The 15,560-nt window shown below is 42.1% G+C and overlaps 1 protein-coding gene across 3 annotated transcripts in view; it reads right to left on the bottom strand.

Annotated features, from left to right (window-relative positions):
* Positions 1–15,560, bottom strand: part of elf1 (E74-like ETS transcription factor 1) — a 61,353-nt gene that overhangs the window by 36,794 nt on the left and 8,999 nt on the right. The window contains exon 1 of one of the 3 annotated variants that reach the window (XM_086023448.1): positions 7,760–8,072. The exons of 1 other annotated variant lie outside the window; for it this stretch is intronic. The gene's annotated coding sequence lies outside the window, so the exon portion shown is untranslated. Of the gene's footprint in view, positions 1–1,566; positions 1,670–7,759; positions 8,073–15,560 lie in introns of those variants that run through there. One more of the 3 variants, XM_086023450.1, reaches the window with a different exon arrangement.

The following is a 15,560-nucleotide window of genomic DNA, read 5'->3' on the forward strand; positions in this document are numbered from 1 at the left end:
CGAGAAAAGCCTGCGCTGCGACCGACAGGCTGACGAATGTTCTTGCAAAGCGAATAGGCATGAGGGATTAATTGAGGTGTTGCAAACAGCTTCCAATAACCCATCATACAAACCACCATGCAGGACTGCAGTGATGACTAAAATCAGCAAGATGTATGATGTATGATTTGGGCAAATTTGCTATAACCGCAGATCACTGAATCTCAACTCACAGTTGGTGGTTATTTGGGGGTGATTGGACACTTTATTGATGGTGAGTGGAACTTCAACTCATTTTGCACTGATGGTCGTGAAAACAGAAACCAGGACTTGGCTGATAAATGCGCCAAGGAATTCCTCAAGGTGGCAAATGACTGCATAATTGAAAAATAATTTAATTAAATAATTGAAAAAACGATATCCACCATAAATGCAGGTGCTGTACATACATACGGACTTTGTGACTTTTCATAGCAATTTTTAAGTGGGATCAAAAATAGATTCATTTGATCAATTATGGTAATTATAGATCATAATTAATTAATCTCTCAATTTATTTTTTTAATCTCTTGACAGCAATAATAATAATAATAACAATAATAACAATAATAATCCATCCATTATCTATACTGCTTATATAATAATAATAATACAATTCTATTAATTAAAAAAAATACCATCTATCAATAGAAACAAATAACCATTTCCTATTAGCTCATTCTATCCCAATGACATATTTAGATGTCATTTCACAATAGATCTGAAAAAGTGTGGTACTGAATGAGTTAAGAATCGAATTTAGACATGTGTTATCCACAGGTTGTGAATATTTGGTATTTGTTGACAAGACGTGTGGCGGCGCCACATATGACAGGTACATACTATAATGAGTCATGGACAGCGTATTATGTTTAATACAACAGGATATTGAGCTGTTATTCATCTAGACCAGGGTTGAGCAAAATACGCTCCGTTCCACCCCTGATCCAGACTAGTAGAATTTGAACGCTTTGAGAAACCACTTAAGATCATTCAGTCTGATTTAAATTGCCAAATTTGCCACCCTTTAGTTTCCCAAGAGAGCCAAGAATCAAGAAACTCGAGGCCGGGTATCATGGCATGATTAACTAAACCGCCATATCCCTCACTGGATTACTATATCAGTTCATGAATCTGGAAATGAAGAAACACACGCTGAGACGTTCCCGGCGGTCAAGAGAGCACAGACACTTTTCCATGTGGATCCATGAGGGAACTCAATTGTACTCTTCATATGGAGCCACAGATGCATTCATTGTAAACTTCTCTCACTGTAAAATGCTCGCTCACACACACACGCACACACCCACCCACACACGCAACTCCATCTTACACTCTGTGTTTGGAAACACATGACCTCATACAGGGTGGAGACCAGACAGCTTTGCACTCAACGTATATTTTGAACAGAGCAGTGTTGACAAAGGTTTTGAAAGGACCTCATGATTACATTTCTTTTATGAGTTTCTACTAACTGCTTTTATCTGACATTCAGTAAACCTACAGGCCATTGTACAAACAAAATTTTACAGAGGGCATTGTTCTTACCAAGATATAGGACTCAAAGTCACAGTGTAGCAGGTGTCTATTAGTGTAGGCCAGGGGTGTCCAAACTCGGTCCTCAATGGCCGCTTTCGTGCCTTTTTTCCAGTTCTCCCTGCTGCAACGCACCTGATTTAAAAGATCATGATTGTTATCAAGCTTCTTCAGAGCTTGTTGATGAGCTGATCATTTAAATCAGGTGTGCTGCAGCAAGGACAACTGGAAAAAAGGCACGAAAGCGGCCATTGAGGACCGGAGCTCGACATGTCTGGTGTAGGTGGTAAGGCCTTCACTGGAAGTGAGGCCTTTATCTGTCCGTACCCATATTCAAAATAATATCATCAATTGGGGCAGGTCATGCAAAATATCAATACTTTATTATCATTATCATTATTATTATTTTGTGTGTTATATATTACTAATGCATAATACAATTACAAATATAAGGTTTTTATACTTTTATACACAGTATGTATAGAAAAGTCTAAGTTAACGTTAAATATAATTAAAACAACTACAGTGGATCCCCAAATACTCGCGGTTGGACACCTGCAGATTCACCTATTCACAGATTGTAAAAATATACTGCGGTCCCTCGCTATGTCGTGATTCCGCGAAGTCGCTACATCGCTGATTTTTTTGACGGTGCTATTTCGGATGCTGTTTTTTTTACAGTGTATGAACTCGTATTGTGTCCTAATTGACTGCCTGTAATTTTTACACTGCAATCCAGCATGCTGTTTTTACAGCGTAAAAACCACCAACCCCCCGCCCCACCGCATTGTATGTCTCGCTTACTAAATTTAATTTTGTGAGGGAGAAGAGGAAGAAGAGGACACAAGTGTTAATAAAGATAGGAGGATGAACTTATGCTTGATCGTTTGGCAACCATGGGAGCTCCGCAAATTTCCTCCCAAATAAAAAGGTTCTGGGGGGAAAATATTGAAATAATGATTATTAAGTCAAAGAGCAAGTGGGAGTGTAAAATCAAATTAAAATTATTGAGAAAATACAGAGATCCTAGGCAAGCTAGATCTGAACGTGCATAGCTACCTAGAATATAATAATGAATGCACACAACACTGTGTGGTGTGATCACAGATGCTACTGGAGAAACATTTCTGGCCGGTAAAACCCCACGAGCTCATTCACCCGAGAACCTGCTTAGGTGCCTCTGTATGTGCTACTGTTTTGGTTAGCAACAGACTTTCAATGTCCTTGTGTGAACAACAACCTACAGATTACTGACCACAATCACACTAATACGACAGTATAGTTGAAGGGACGGAGTGGCCGGGATGGCCATGTTTTCACTAACAAGTTCATTTTATATATTTTTTGATCCAGAAAATGAAAAGACTTGCCATTTTCTATTTTATCCATTCATTTTGGAGAAATTAGGAAATAAGTAACTGCATGAATAACGCCTCTCGTTAATTAGGCCAATGGCCGCGCCCCCGACCTTTCTACCCTTGTTCGGCCGGAGTCACGCGAGGAACCGATTCCAAACTCTCCATTGGAAATCATTATACTTTCATTGCTTATAACGTCCAAAAACGGCGATCAATTGGCACCAAAATCTGTGTGGACATCCCTACTAGTGCCCACTTCAACAAATCAAAAGGATTAACCTCTCTTTGGCTGATTTATATGAGAATGAGGAAATGTGGAAGTGAGCAGAGCTACATAGCTTTGTGCTGGGACAAGCACACACTGCTTCTTTGCTTTAAAAAAAAAAAAACACTGCTTCTTTGCTGATCACGGTTAGGACGGGCGAGGCATTAAACCCCAGTCAGGATATTTACAGAGACTGAAGTGGGAATGAGTAGACGTGCACATTTATTTGGATGAGGAATGGCCCCAGTTTTTCAACCTACAACGGCGTGTTGTCCAATTTGGAACGTAACAGCCAAAATGGCACATTCCAATGCGGCCACACTCGGCTGTGCGGTCAGCCTCCTCGCTGGAACTTTTTGTTCGCTGAACATTGGCGCTTGTTCGATGAGGGCTTACCTCACTCTCACGCCGCTTCACTCAGGCAGAAGGTGGCGGCTACAAGCAGTGTCGGACACCGCACGCGACTGCTTGGGAGGCAACCCCAAGGCGACATGAAGGCGCAGGCTCATGTTCACCTCCACACGCTGGGCGGACAGTAAGGAGCTAATGTTGTTGTGCTAACGCCTTTTGTTTTAACGGCCTGAAGCTAGTTGTTGCTCTTAGCCGTCCCGTTATCCTACCTTTAGTCGGGGAGGGAAGGGGGTAAGGGGGAAAACCCACGCAGGCACGGGGAGAACATGCAAACCCCACACAGGAAGGCCGAGGCCGGAATCGAACTGGTTAAAGGTTATTTGCTAACAATTAAAGCTAATAGCCAACATTCTCTTAAGGTGACAGTACGACGTCTGCAGGCAAGCAGCATGTTGAGATGAGATTACAATTACACAATCTTGAGCCTTGACCAGCATGGAACCTTGCATAACCACAAGTGTGTGCATGTGCGTGTGTTATCGGAGGGTGCGACCTGACTTCCCCAAACAGCAACTCTCTTCCCCGCCCCCTCACCTGCTCTTAAACTTTTTTTTCCTCTTTTTTTTTAGGTCAGGTGGGTGTCATGAGTCAAACATCCGGCCTCTTTGCTGACAAACTACACACACACCTTTTAACTTTACTTGGAAAAAGGAAAGTCTGAATGAAAGATAGCTGAGTTTCAGGAACAGAGAGCGGTTTAATACAGGCCGGAATTGCGTCACAAAAAAAAAGTCTGAGGAGGAGAAGAAAAACGGTGTCTCTCAAGACTGACTGGGAATGAGTGCAAATAGATAGAGAAAGAAATAGTGAAGCTGCTAGTCCGAGCACGCTCAGAGTATGAGAGAGTTGCAACATTGGCAGATGGTTGCTCAATTGATTTTTTTTTTAATTATTATTTTTATCAAGGCTGGCTTGCAATGAACCAGGGCTCGCATGTGGCCTTGAACGCATCACTGTATCTCCTTCGGCCACACACACATACTGCACATATATACAAGTGCCTTGCTCAGTGACACTTAGGCAGTAGGCTCTTGGGCAGGGGTGTTACATATGAATCTTCCCTACCCATTTTACTTTCCAAGTTGGAGACAGCAAAGAACCACAATCTTTAACAGGGAGTGAGTGGAATGGAGAAAGCGACATGGAAATAGCATGCAAATGCTAAAAAACAACTAATTTTTTGTCTTTCAGCCAAACAGTGCGCCAAAACAGATTTTATTTATTTTTGCATCATTTTACACCTCAAAAATAGTACTTTTTTGTAAAAAATTGAATTTGCACAAAACGTATAATTGTTTTGTAATTAAAATTGTACAGGAACGTACAATTTATTCAAAAAAATATATTCTTTATTAATAAAAATGGGACAGCACATTCCAAAATATGTTTTTTTTACACAAATATAAATTAATTTACACAGACAAATTGGGGGCTTCACAGATGTGCATAGTGGAAGTCATCAGATTTCATTCATAAATAAGACACCAGCATGGGACAATCCATCTGTATCATTATAGAAATCCATTCACTGAACGGATTATAACCATTACAATCTGAAAAATATTTTAATAGCACCACTGTCATTGCGGTGGGGTGGATGGGTCACACGGACACACAATAGGCGGTAAAGGGTAGTCTCTCCCCAAGTAACATGCACGGCCGGCTACATCATCCGCAAAGGGAGAGCTTGCAGTTTACCTGCCAATGTCATGCACAGACCCCAACGAGTTTATATCTATTTCCACAATGTCAAGCACGGCGTACTCAAGCCTACTGCGCTTGGAGCGCCCTCATTTTAATGCAAATGAGGGATGCCGCGAGGACTAGCCGGGAAAAGACTACTTCCATCCCACAATGGCGCAAATGCCTAATTCTACCTTTGCAAGGTCTAGCAAAATAGGAAATGAAAGAAAACTCTACACGTGTATAGCAATACTGTGACTTGCTCTTGACTTGCGCTCAGAACGAAAATAGGGCCCACGGTGTCTGCTTGACAGGTGTGTCATTTATTGCTGTTTGTTTCCTCTTCCTTTGTGTTAAAGTGAGTTTCTGTTGTCAGGGTTTTGGTTAAGATCGAGGAACTGTGGGTCTTAAGTTCAGACACGTCAGTGTTTCTTCAGGAGAGAGCTTTTTGAATGGCTTGGTTTATAGCTGGAGCAGAGGTACAGTCGGTAGTCAGAGCATAAGCTTGGTCGGTAGCTGGGGTAGAGGTTTGGAGCACAAGCTTGGTTGGTTGGTTGGTAGAGCTGTACCTGAAAGATTAGTTAGTTGTGAATGTGTAAACTCATGCTCCGCAAATGTGTCTGGATTGTATGGTCAAGCGTTTTTCCGATAAATGTCAAACTTGTACTGTTACTAAAATTTACCCCAGGCAAGTTTGTTACAAATGTCACTGAGTGCATTAGCAATGAGCTAGCTTGGCGTAGCGCTAACAGTTAAAACAGAGGTGTAAAACACATTTTTGTTGCGAGCCACATTATGGTCATGGTTTCCCACGGTAAAAAGATACGATTGTTTAATCTCCTCATATTATTAGGTATACACAACAACTGATGGATAACGGGTTTTGAAATCACATGTCAAGAATAACAGTTTGTTCAAGTTACTGTAAGAAGGAGGTTGGAAACAAAATTCGCTTGAAATATCTCTATGTTATTATTCCTACATATGACATTTAAAAACGATGGTAGAGATTTCAGCAAGCACCATGGACGGGCCCACGTAAAATGACCAGTTCAGGATAAGGCCTCCTCCAAGGTCTTTCGATCCTAATTTGTCTTCGTTACTGTAGTGTTTGTTTATTTTGTCATTGTAATTCACTGGAACTCCCCACCATCAATGGAACTGGTTCTTCTGTGTGCTAAATGGACCACCTCTGATAACCATTTAAAAGCCAAACAACAATTGCATCTTAACTCTTTCAGTGAAGGTAATTCAAATCTCTTTTGGAGTGACATTACCAGAAACTGCATTCTTACTAAATTCGTACATATCCCAGCATGCTGGTACTCCACCCATCCTCCTTTCTGATATGCCAAAGCCGCTGTCATGTAGTGCCAAATCATGTATTGACAGGCTTCAACATTTCTTGGGTTTGTATTAAAAGGAGGCACCGAGTGACCACTGCTGACCACCCCCATCACCTGATCGTCAGTCTCTATATAAACAGAGTGGGAGTCGTGAGCTGGTCCTAATTTCCAATGCAAAGCAGTGACGTGAGAGGGGGAATCACACAGTGTGACTGGGTCAACATGCAAAATCAGGCAGACTATTCATCCAAACCAAGGAGTCATACACTAAAAAGGAGAGTTTCTCCTGGTGTGCTTCTAGCGCCAAATGACACTGGACAACCAAATCAGCCACCAACTGCCGAACGAGTGAGAACATCCTAAAGCGTAGGTGCGTTTTTGCCTAAAGTGGCCTGCTTGTGAAGTCAGATTTCACGTTAAACGTGACCCCAGCCTCGGTTTCTACCGAAACAGGAAGCTGCAACATGCATCTGTGGAGTTTGAGGTATTCCACACAAAGCTGCAAAAGCTTGGGGGGGGGGGGGAATTGCATACAAGAGGAACAAGACACTGCGGTTGAACCCCCAAGTGAAGTGAAATCAAGATCATCTGATGGCCATTTACACCTCCCCCCTTTTTGTAAAGCTACAAGATGAACAACATTCTGCTCTGATGATCATTTGATTGGGAAGCCATGCATGTCTGACTTATTGCAAAAGAGACAGCAGCGGGCAAAAACAACACACAAAACAACAGCTGCAAACTAGATACTAGTGAAAATGGAATCAAAAGTGATGCACTGTACTGAAGTGACTATTACGCCATGATTTAAAAAAAAGAAAAAAAAAACATGTGGGCTTGGTCGGTTTGGCGGGCCTTGCAAAACTGTCAGCTCCCGCCCTTATTACAGCACGCCATATAAGGCAATGAGCCACAGCCAGACCGAGGTGCGTAAATCGTAATTAAATTCCGAACCTACTAGTTGTCTTTAACATAGAAAGTTTGAAGTATGTAAACTGTCCCTTGAAAATGAATAGCATTGACGTCTGTAGGCAAAGGCCCTGTAGCAAATCCTTAACATGTCACTTTTTCTTTGCATTGTAACAGACGCTCCGATCCTCCATGCATTGAAGTCCATTAAAAGAGAAAAAACTACCACAAACCTCAAATGAACAGGATGCAGGTGACCAGATCCATCGCGGAAAGCATCAAAACAAGCGTTGACAACGATACAACCAATGAAAAAGTCAAAAACAAAAGGGCGAAACGAGGAGCTGTTGAGGTGGGGGGGGGGTAATCCAAAGAGAGCGTTTAAAGCGACAACTGAAGGTGTGCAACAACCAACCAAAGGCCCGCTCCACACCTTCTTTCTCACGGCGACAAACTGTAATATGAGGTGGGGGGGCAGGTAAAAAAAAAAAAAAAAAAAAAAGAAGACGAGACGACGAATGAGTTGGAGGCAGAAAAAGGAGAAGTGTCGTGAAGCGAGCCGTTCTCTCCCTATGAGTCACGCAGCCTCGTCGCCATTGGTAGAGAGCGGCCCCCGGGCAGGCAGCCTCCACCTGGCCAATCAGCGCTCGCTTAGGTGCGGAGCCCTGCAGGCAAATCTGCTCAGGTGCATTCTCTGGGATTGGATGGAGGTGAGGAGGGAAGGAGGGGGATGGGAGGGACTCAGCCAAAGGGCCGGGCTGCGAGAAAGACGATAGACGGGTTTCTCCTGCAGCGGAGGAGGTGAAGGTAAACACAGGTACGCACCCACTGTAGACTTTGACCTGATAAAAAAAACAAAAAAGGGAGGCCTAGAGCCTTCACAGAGAAACGTGAGCCTATTATACTCATCACAGCGGGCAGTTTAGCAACGGACATGCGGGGGAGTGCAGAACAAATACAACAACAACTCATAAAACAACTACTGCCTGTAGGAGGCACAAAGAATGCAGTCATTTAGTCCTCCTCCCCTCACTTGAAGATGAAGGGATCATGTTCCGTCACAAGACACGGTGACATCATCTCAGGCTTAATTGAGATTCACTGTCAGTGTGCAACCAGTGTCACAAAGGTCAGGGAGTGTGACAAAGGCAACAATTAAAAGTCAGAAAATCTGAAAATGGTCATAGTCACATAAAAGGCCTTAAAATTAACTATGAACATAGTCATAGGATAAAGTTGTAATTGCAAGAAAAATTATATATATGCGAAACAAAAAAAAAACTATTCAAATCATAATCTTGCATATAAGTGTTGTATATTTTGGGGGAGGTGATTTGATTTTCAGAGGGGAAAACTATATTTTTCGGACAAAAGGTCAGATATTCGAGATTAAAAATCACCATATTGAAAGAATTAAGTCATATACGGTGGTTACAACCTCTGTGACCACTTTGCAACCTCTAACGTTTGCAAATCAAATAATATTCCACATTAAAATGAATGGAAGTTCAATTAATTTATTCCAATCCCAGAAGGAAGTTATATTTACCTTATTTTTAGCACAGTGAGTGTTTATAATAAACACTGCAGAATAAAGACGTAAGTGAAAACAAGTTGTGTTGGCTAGCAAATCACTATGCAAATTTTAGCTTTTTCACATCCAGTAATGTTAATTAGGGGTGCTCCGAACAGCCACTGATCATGATCGGCCAATTTTCGTGGAAAAGTATATGATCGGTAATCGCCGATCAAAGCCTTTTATGGCCGATAGTGGTCCCCAACCTTCTTTCTGCCACGGACCGGTTCATACAAGTCCATACCCTTCGTGGCTTTGTAACTATTCACCGTCCGAGGCAGGGTTCTGGGCGTTCAAGTGTGTGTGCGTGTGTGTGTGTGTGGTGGTGGCGGGGTGCAATGCTACAATAGTAAACGCGAATCCACAGGGTTTTTGGTCAGTTGATCCAAGTATTTAAATACGTATTTAAAAAAGTTACAACAAACTCCCTAGTAAGGACAACTCTTAATAGAGGATACTTAATGGTAGTAGTAATAAAATATACAGCATTAAATGATGAGAAGTCATGAAATGGTTATGGCGTCGTAGGCTAGAGCGTGACCATCTCAATATTATGTATGAGATCAGACATATGACTAGCAGTATGAAATCGTAAAATACAATTCGGAGAACCGAACCGTCTTTTTGTACAGCGTTGAGAGATGAATGTAGCTGTGACTTGGTGAGAATACGCTGATGAGAAATGACATGTGAGCAAACAGGAAGCGGTGCTCTGTGGTGAGCACCAAAGCCTCTATACACACTTCCGTCTGTACACCACCTATATGTCAAGCTTCATCTGAAAGCTAAAGGAGGATTACCATGGTCTTCACATACGCAGCAAAAATTTGAGTGTTAAAATATTGGTGTCCAATTTTTCAGAGTTGATTTCAATCCACAAAGTGTATTTTGAACACTGTCTGGTTTAGGTGGGAGTCGGTGTTGGAGTTATTTGACAGAGTTAATTTATTTAATGTTAACCAACTCTGCATAGAGTTAATCAAAGTAAGCTTCGCCCACTCGTGTAGAACTGCTCTGCCGCAAAGAATCTTGGGAGTGCAAAGTGTTACAGTTAAATGTGACTGTTCTTTTTTATTAATAATCTTATGTTCATGTTTAATTGCTAAATAACCAAAGACGGATTAAGTTCACTCTTGTATCAGAGAAGTTGTAGGTTGTTGTTTTTTTAGCAACGAGGTCACTATGACTGAAAGTGGCAGTGAGTCAGATAAGTTCCTGCCATACAACCGCAACGAGGGAAAAATTCTCTCAATGTACATGTCCTTGTCATGTAATGATTTTACGCTTAGGGTGAAGTGAGTATAATCAATTAACCTAAAGCTAAATTGTGTAATAAGTGTTCGTGCAATGAAAAAAATATATATATTTTAACGCTTCTGGGAGTGAAACTAACACTCAACATCCATCCATCCATCCATTATCTACCGCTTATCCTGGGAATAAGCTTCAGCAAGGAATCCCAGACTTCCCTCTCCCCAGCCAGATCTTCCAGCTCTTCCGGAGGGATCCCAAGGTGTTCACAGATCAGCTGGGAGACATAGTCTCTCCAGCGTGTCCCGGGTTGTCCCCGGGGCCTCCTGCCGATGGAACATGCCCGGAACACCTCACCATGGGGGTATCAAGGAGGCATCCTAATCAGATGCCAGAGCCATCTTATCTGACTCCTCTCAATGTGGAGGAGCAGCGGCTCGACTCTGAGTCTGATACCACACGGAACAAATTAAAGAAGGCTTTTTTTTTTTTTACCGTAAAACTTTTCTATCCCCAAAAACTTAAATTATCATTAATACGATAGTTTTTTTAAGAGGTAGTGCAAAAAAATGGTACAACTTCAGTATTTAACTTCGACAACCCTCTGTACAGTCAATGCCTGGAACCAATGACACATTTTAAGTTGTCTGAGCCTGGGGCAGTGCAAAACAAAGGAAGAAGTAGTGCAAAGAACAAAACACACAAAAAAACAATTATTAATATATAAATTGTATGAACTAGTGCAAAGAAATAACCATACTGTTCAACACCAATGGCACATCATTTTCAAGTTGTTTGAGGTAGTGAAAAAGAATAACACCCACCACTTAAAGTAACATAAATTGACAACAAAATCTGTAAGTTGTCTGAGTGTCTAGACCCACATGTTTATCTATTAAGGCAAACCAACAAGTCATAGATAATAATAATAGTAATAATAAAAAAATAAAATAAAATAAATAAAAATACTTTCAGTTATTGGCTATCCAGAACAGTAGCAGGTAGGGTCGGGCATCGTTTGAATGTGGACGATTCCGGTTCCGATGTTTTGATTCGATTCTGGTTCCTAACGATTCACAATTCCGATTCTTAACAAAAAAAAAAAAAGGATTTATTTTGGGAAAAATCACATGAACTTCTCTGTTCTTCAATTTCATGAACTTTTTACTATTTGTGAACTTTACCATGGATTACTCAAAGGGCTGTTTTTAACCAGCATTTATTTTAATACATTTTTTTGCATTATTATCTAGTATTATTTTTCACAAGAGCCTTATTTTTGAGAAGTTCAAGACAAGTTCAAGACAATACAATAATGCAGCCGTTACTTGCCACCGCTGGGGAGATCCGTGGGAAGTGAGCGGAGGGGGCTGACCGAAAGTCGATGAGCAGTCTGCACTCGGCAGAGCAGGGAGGAAGGGGCGCACGGGGAAGGCTTCGGCAGTGTGTGCAGGAGCAGCAGACCATTAGGAGCAGACGTTGGCAAAGCGCTGTTGGTATCGAAGTCAGTGGTTTGGTATCGGTAATATCGATGCCACAGCAAGCTAGTATTGTATCCGTTCAAAATGTTTAGTATCGAGTAAGTACCGAAGTATCGATATTTTTGACAAGCCTAGTCCAGAGGCACTGTCCCTGATGTCCACGCGATGTTGTATAGTCTTGTCAACCATGGCAGCCCCACCACATCCAGAGCCTTTAGGAACTCTGGGAGGATCTCATCCAACCTCGGGGCTTTGCCACAAAGAGCTTTATAACCACCTCGGTTACTTCAACCCCAGAGATAGGAGAGCCCACCTCGGAGTCTCCAGGCTCTGCTTCCTCAATGCCAGGCATGTCAGTGGAATTGAGGAGGTCTTCGAAGTATTCTCTCCACCGACCCACAAATAAAGGTCAGTAGCACCCCATCACCACTATACACAGTGTTAATGGTAAACTGCTTTCCTCTAGAATTTCCTCGAAGCCGTCCGGAAGTCATTTTAAATGGCCTCACTGAACTCCTCCCACGGCCGAGTAATTTGCCTCGGCGACCGTCAAAGCTGTTTTCTGGTTGGCCAGCCGGTATCTGTCAGCTGCCTCGGGAGTCTCATAGGCCAAAAAGGCCTGATAGGACTCTTTCTTCAGTTTGACAGCATCCCTTACCGCCAGTGTCCACCAGCGGGTTCGGGGATTGCCGCCACGACAGGCACCGACCACTTTACGGCCACAGCTCCGATCGGCTGCCTCAACAATGGAGGCATGAAAAATGCTTCACTCTGACTCAATGTCCCCTGCCTCCCCCGGGACGTGGGCAAAGTTCTGCCAGAGTTGGGAGTTGAAACTCCTTCTGACAGGGGATTCTGCCAGACTTTCCCAGCAAACCCTCACAATACGTTTGGGTTTGCCGGGTCGTACTGGCATCTTCCCCCAGGTGGTGTTCAGTTGACAGCTCCACCCCTCTCTTCACCCGAGTGTCCAAAACATGTGTCCGCAAATCTGATGATACGACTACAAAGTCGATCATCAAACTGCGGCCTAGGGTGTCCTGGTGCCAAGTGCACATAGACACCCTTATATTTGAACATGGTGTTCGTTATAAACAATCTGTGACGAGCACAGAAGTCCAGTAACAGAAACCACTCAGGTTCAGATCGGGGGAGGAGGTTGGGCATTCCTCCAAATTTCCCAACACTAACCAGGTTGTCAGGTTTATCTTAGCGGTGTTACCTCTCTACCAATAATGTTGTTAAGTAACTCTGGCACAGTGTAAAATGTTCAACTATTTACAAAATGTTCATTCAACTCTGTCGAGTATGGCGCTATATAAACCCAGAAAAGTGTTGAAATCGACTCTGTGGTGAGTAATTTTAACACTCAGCCTTTTGCTGTGTAGAGTAAATAATCAACACCGCCGGGAGTCATATTTACTATCGCCAGATTTATTTAACCCGTGGTGTTAAATTGTATTAACACTGTGCCGTGTTAGCCAGTGTAAAACATGTACTCAGTTTTGAGTTATTTTAACACAAAAATTTTTTAACACTATGTTAAGATACACTTTAAAACCAATTCTGATAAGGACCAAATACACCCAGACACAGTGTTAAATTTAACTCTATACGTGTTGAATTAACACTGTTAAATTTGCTGTGTACACATACAGTTGAACAAGTACACTTGCACAAGATCCAAGGTCCAAGATGACTGAGGTAGCTGGTGGGGTCACACTCATACATATATAGGCTACATTCACTCTCCAGGTTGTCTAATAAGCATACATTGTCGTTCTTCTTCTTTGGAAGCAGAGGAACTATGAGGACAATGCAAGTGAGAACTAGAGTGACAGTGAACTTGTGAGTGCTCAATGTAACTCAGTCCACAAAGTGTTGTTTAGCTAATCGCATGTGAATTTCCCCAAATGAATTCAAAATAGGAAGCAAGCCTTACAACATTTCGTTGGCTCAACAAGGTCATTTGAATTGCAGAGTGTCACGCACTAACAGACACGCACGTAGCACAATGTAGCACAAAGCATGGTCTAACTGTGCGCATGGGTGGAATTGTGTTTCTTGTGGTGTTTACGCAGCCAATGGCAGCTACAAACGGGTATTTGCGCCGCTGTGGGCGTGAACACAGCCAACTTGCTTCCCAGCTAATGGAAATGGCTGATCTCATTCCCTTTAAATTCAGCACAGCAGAGGCACACAGTCTACATGGCTGGAGTCCATGCAGGAGATTGACATGAGCAATGTTTATAAAGAACTGCAAGAAGATTTCCACTTGCAGATGTTGCTAAGTTGGTCAAGACGATCAAAGATCACCGCTGTGGAGTAGGTCTTAGGAGACCAACTTCCACCCGTATCGTTCGTTTCTGTGTACATCTCAGAGCATGTACATTGTGTCTCATTGAAGAGATTCAAATTCAAAACAGCACATTCAACGCTTGTATTTTGTTTGTTTTTTTTAACTTAAAGGGACTCTAATTGGCTGAACATTGGCATTTACACCATGCACCATTTAAAAATAGATTCTTCCAGCGTGCAGAGACAGATCGAGACACTGTGCGCATGCTCAACCGCAAGGAATCCTGGTCTTTGTAGTACAAAAAGTGCTTGTATACAGAAGTGTGGTATTTGGAGCGCAACCCACGGCAAATACACAAGCAGAGGTAAACAAGCTCAGAGACGCAGTACAAAAGCACACCTTTGGAGCGAGGAGGAAACTGTCTGCAACATTCCTGTGGTGAGTGACATGACTATCAAATGTTTTCTTGACAGTTGAAAGTAACAAGCGGAAATGACGTCGTTTGAGTCACGACGCCCTGCGTCACGGTTCACAGTTGGTTATTCAAATGCCGGAGTCACTCTGTCCGTAAACATGTTTCTGAATTCAGAATAATTCAGAAATTGGAATTTTGACCTTAAACCGAATATTGACTGCATGTAAATGTAGATGTTCGACACAGGTCAAAAGTGGCTGCACTTCATAAAAAAAGACCAAGCTGCTCAGTGAAACATGTCAAATTTACTTAACACGCTTTAATGGGTGTTAAGTAGCATGCTATAAGCTGTATTATTGTATTGCATTTTATTGAGGTTCTCCAAAACAAAGTTCTCTTGTGGATAATTCAAGCTCATAGGTTTGATATTAATATATTTGTCAAAAATATACATTGAGAAAATCAAAGGAAAATTCATAAACAGTAGAAAGTTAATGAAACAAATATTTAATATTAAAAATCGGAATCGAGAATCGTTCGGAACCGGAATCAATTCGAGGAACCAGAATCGGAATCGCCCAAATTCAAACGAGGCCCAACCCTAATTTTGTGAAGGCGAAGGCCTTCACACATATGTGATTCTACTTATAAGTGATGTACATTCAATGATTTAGACTGAACAAATTGTGTCCAATTCCTCCGCTTATGTCACACCAAGATATCGGGGGAATGAGGGGGGCGTTTGCAGAGGAAAAAGAGGTGTGACAAGAGTAGTTAGTTATTTACTTATTTCTCCTACACAAATAGATCAAATTGAATACGCAGTTCCATATTCCTGATCCGAGAACCCACGAGGTTTTGGGTGAAAAACAGGCCATCCTGGCCACATAGTCCCTCCACCTGGCTGCCTGCTATTGTGTTTCCATATAGAAATGCAGTTGAACACATGTATTAACAATTATATTGTTAGCTGAAGAACGACACAGAGTGGAATGAAGGTAACGACCCAAAG

Source organism: Filicampus tigris, chromosome 2, assembly GCF_054856515.1.
Source record: "Filicampus tigris isolate MCC_2025a chromosome 2, RoL_Ftig_1.0, whole genome shotgun sequence".
Lineage (NCBI taxonomy): Eukaryota > Metazoa > Chordata > Actinopteri > Syngnathiformes > Syngnathidae > Filicampus > Filicampus tigris.